We start from the raw sequence: 5,028 nt of genomic DNA on the forward strand, positions 1-5,028 counted from the left end.
GAATTTCCACCACGCCGGCGTTTCAAGTTTTTTGGGGGTAGTGGCTGTCGTGGGCGCCCGTTTCAAAAATTGCAATGATCAGCTGGGAGACCGCGAAACGGAAGGAGATTTTCACTGCGGCCGTTTCGAAAGGGAGGTTATAAAGAATTTCGAAGGACTGTGTTTCACTCCGAAACTGGGGGGCATGTGTTGACGCCAGATTTCGTCACTAGTAAAATCGGCGTCAAGAAAAGAGGAATTCGGGGAAGCGCAGTCGGGAATCGGCCAAACGGTGCTATAGTGCGAAATCGGTCGGTGACTTTTGTCTCGCTTTAGGACGAATGCACCAGAGTCCCAATCGGTAATCTTTTGCCGATAAGGAATCGGCCGATTAGGAGGGTGGACTAATTGGGCCTGTATGGGCTTGGAAAGGGATGGAAGGATAAGGTGGAGGTCAGCCCACGAAGCGTAGAGTAACTAACCTAGCACAAATTATGCTTGTAGATATTCGTTTTCTGTTTGAATTAGGGATAGGATTCTAGTCGGTTAAGAAGTTATCTGTACGGGGCTATAAATAGCTACCTTTGTAAATCTGTAATCATCAACCAATCAATACAACAAGCTACTTTTTCTTCGTACTTGCTTTCGAGTAGGCGACTTCGCCATTACTTTTCTCTTCTCACGAGTTCGTGCGGGTTGGCAGGGCTGTATCATCCTGATCTCCGGCCGATTCTGCAAGTTCCGTTTATCGAGTAATATCTAAGCTTTAACTTCCGGCGCATCGCTGTTGTTTCGTTTAGATTTATTCACTAGTTATCGATATTTGCTAGATTTATAGGTTTTTACCTGTTTTTTCTAGTTTTTATCACCAGTTATCCAGCTAGGAATCGGTAGTGTCGGCTTTTTCTATCTCTTATTGATAAACTCATCTATTGCCGATTAAATCTATTCCTAGTGTTGTTATCATCAGCTTTGTACCGATCACTTTAGTAATTTCCTGCCTACAAGGCTATTGAAATCAGGCCGTCTTATAGCCGATCTCATTATCACGGTAAATCGGGTGATTCGCCGATAAACTCTCTCGATCGGAACTTAGCCGATCGTAATTTCTGGACCTGACACGCGTTCTTCCTTGCCAATCAACAGGTCAGATTGGCTGGCACGCCGCGCGAACCGCACCAGGGCATTCACCCGAACAGGAGCTAAGCAGATTCTCCCGGGTCGTGTGTCGGTCGCTGGGATTCGGTTGACCGATTTCTAGCACAAACAATTCCTAATGGACGAGGTGGTAGATCCAAAAGGAGAATTTTATTACGATGGATGACAATTAGACACTCCGATCAGCAACACCTCGACGGGAAGATTGTAGATAGATACTTTGATTTATTTGTATATATAATACGCGCTAATTATGATCGATTTGTACTAGTTGAATTGTGTATATGAATTGTATATAAGAATTGTGTATATATATAGTAATTGTATAATTACAAATCCCATTCGTTTAAATACTAGTTGATTTCATTCTAAAAAATCTCAACTACTAAAGGTTAACAAAAGAGCCGCGGTACTAAGTACGTGATGCATGCATGAAAAATTCAGGCGCGAGGCAGGTGCCATGCAGGGCGCCATTTAGTCCCGGTTGGAATCCAGCCGGGACTAAAGGGGCGCCCTTTACTCCCGGTTGCTTTTACCAACCGGGACTAAAGGGCCTGTCCCGCGCCTGGCGTGGCAGGTCCTTTAGTCCCAGTTGGTGACACCAACCGGGACTAAAGGGTGACCTTTACTCCTGGTTAAAAGATCCGGGACTAAAGACCCCCCTTTTGTCCTGGTTGGTTTATCCCGGATGGATTTTCGGGAGATATGCACCCTACCAACCGGGACTAAAGGCTAATTCTCTACTAGTGAATGGTGGTTACGTTGCAACATTGATGCAATGGCTGGCCCGGATAGTCACCGAGGCATCAATTGTATCTTATAGCAACTGCTGCGTATATATGAGCCGGCTCAGAGGCCTTATTCATGTCGGTTCAAATTTTACCCACACTGATGAGTATTTTTGTACTACTGAGAGATGTAACTGTTGGCAGGCTTGTAACCTGCTACATTTATTTGTTAATGTTGCCTCAGGGTACATCGTTTCATAGAAACAAAAAAAGAGAGAAAATATCTGTCATCATGTCATGGCACAGTGACAGAGTAAAGACATCCATGGATTTCCATTCAATCATATATACTCCTCGCTTCAGCTGGCTGCGGCTGCCGCTGCAACAGTTCAGCACTGTACCTGCTGCTAATTGGGACACTGGCTGTGGGCCAGCTGCTGCAGCCAGCTGTGCCGAACACGCTGTGGCCAGTCTCAAGAACAACTCCCTCACGTACGTACGCAGAGTTGTTTGGACGCACCATATCCCAAGAAACTATCAAATCATTCATAGGTATGAGATGCATCGAGAATTATACTATCTGTAGATCAGCTCCACAATGCCGTTAGTTGGACGTGCCTCTAGACTAGGGAGATTGGTTAAGCAGTTTCTCAGCTCACATCGTGCTCTTGTACATGTAACATATTTACACCTTGAGAGATCAATACAGAAATGTGTTGCCACTCCATTCTTCTTCAATAATCACCAATGAAATCCTAACCACTACTTAGATTGGTGCGGTGCATGGAGCCAATGCATTGATTTTTTACATTAGGTCACTGGCGCAAGAGCACGCTTGGATAGTCAACGATGCATCTGTACCAATATATAATAACAATTGGGTCATCTTATTGCCACAGGAACAGAGGTCTTATCCATGTCTTATCCAGAAAAGAAGATACTAGCACTACTGGGGAAGTGACTGCCGATCAGTAACCCTTTAGTACACCCCCTTCAGTACCAGGCGCCTAATCAGTACTGCTTGTTCGATACTTATAAATGCCATGTTTTTTATACACTAGTAGAGAATTGAGCTTCTATCCACCCCTTTGTCCCGGTTAATATTTGGCCCATGACTAAAATGGCTTCATCCTGAGTCAAAAATGAGGCACCGAAAGGACACTGAGGGGTTTTAGTCTCGGTTGAAAAGATCTGATAGCGACGTCTCCTCCTTTTATCCCGGTTGGAAATTCCCCTATCTTCCTCTCCTCCTTCCCCTCCCCTCCCTCCCTTCCTCTCCCAGCCCCTCCCCCTCTGCAACCCTCCCCTTCCCCCTCACTGGCAGTGAGGAGCGGCAGCAGTGCGAGGGCGGCGGAGCGCAGTGGCGCCGTCAGTTCGGGCGGAGCAGGCGGCGTGGAGGAGCGGCGTGGGAGCGTAGCGGTGCCGGTGGTTTGAGCGGAGCAGGTGGCATGAAGGAGTGGCGTGGGAGCGTAGCAGCGCCAGCGGTTCGGGCAGAGCGGGCGGCGCGGAGGAGTGGCGCGGGAGCGTAGCGGTGCCAACGGTTCGGGCGGAATAGCTATCATGGAGGCGGAGCGAGCAGCGTGGAGGAGCAGTGCGGGGGTGGCCGGCGGAGGAGGAGGTGCGGGAGCAAAGCGGCGGAGCGGGGGGTGCGGCGGAGCAGCGTGGGAGCAGCCGGCAGAGGTGGGCGCGGGGGAGTGGCTGGCGGAGGAGGAGGCGCGGGGCGGAGCAGTGAGGGTGGCCGGCGGGCGTGGGTGGACCTTGGTTTTTTTATTTTTTTCGAAAACTCTTTTGTCCCGATTGGGATTACCAACCGGGACAAAAGGGGGACCTTTAATCGGGACTAAAGACCCCCCTCTTTTGTCTAGAAATGGATATACCGGATGGTTTTAGGAGAGATTTGGCGCTTAGCAACCGGGACTAAAGGCAAGTTTTCTACCAGTGGTACCGGTCAAAATGTCCGGTAAACAGTCGGGAGGTCCCCCTGCAGACGCACATTGTCACAAGTCACGAGTCACGAGTCATGTGAATTTCACGTGTAATATGTGCGTGCGTGGTTCGTGGGATTCGAACCCACGATCTCAAGCCTCGTGCGAACCTTCCTTACCATCTCACCTAGACAGCACATGTGATTGAGTTAGATATGCTTTCTTTTTGAAGTAACCCATAGGGAGGCTTTTATTACCGGACAATAACACTAACCGGTACTAAATGGTGAGTACCGAGCAGTGCTATTGATAGGTACTAAATGATACTCCACGAGGTACTGGTGTTATTGCCCGGTACTAAATGGTTGAGGCCTTTAGTACCGGGCAGTAACACTGACTAGCACTAAATGTCACTATTTAGTACCTAGTGTTATTGCATGTCACCATTAATTACCTGGTGTTATTGCTCGATACTAAAATATCTTCGAGGACCGAAAATTTCTACGCTGTACTAATTTTGCACATTAGTACCAAGCGAAAAGCTGTCCAGTACTAACATTAAGGACGAATGCTCATAATATTTCCAGTAGTGTGGTTATCATTTCATGGAACAGCCACACAATTGAGTTTCATGAACTTAACTCACTTATACATTATAGGTTAGATGCACAATCCACCATATATTCAACGAAACTACTACCAAAGTGATGCATAGGTACGAGAGGCATCGAGAATTATATTATTTGTGTGAAATTAGTGCAGTGTAGCAAGACCACTAAAAATAGTGCACTCTTTATACTATTTGTGGGAACTTGGCGTGGTGCAAGTGCCACTAGAAATATTGAACACTTGCGGCTCCTCTCACTATCTGCCACTACGAATGTCTTACGTGGCTTGGGAGATCTGGATGCCTTTCCTCACCTTCATCACCTATCGACCTTCTGTGCCCCAACAAGTACTGTCAAGTCTCTGCATTAGTACTGTGATCTTCGTGGAACTATCAAAAGCATAGTTAGGGTCAGTTTGGCAGGGCTTCGGCTCTGGCTCCTCTGGTGGAGTGGCTTCTCCGGCTCTAGCTCCTCCTTTTGGAAAATCATTTTGCAAAACGGCTCTTCTATGTAGTTTAAAATGGTTAGATAAGATGAAGTACCCATAATACCCTTTTCTTTTTCTTTTCTTTGTTATTTTCTTCCTATTTATTTTCTTTCTTTCTTTTCTCTTCCTTCGTTATCCTCCTC

This window comes from Setaria italica, chromosome VI, assembly GCF_000263155.2.
Source record: "Setaria italica strain Yugu1 chromosome VI, Setaria_italica_v2.0, whole genome shotgun sequence".
Taxonomy (NCBI): domain Eukaryota; kingdom Viridiplantae; phylum Streptophyta; class Magnoliopsida; order Poales; family Poaceae; genus Setaria; species Setaria italica.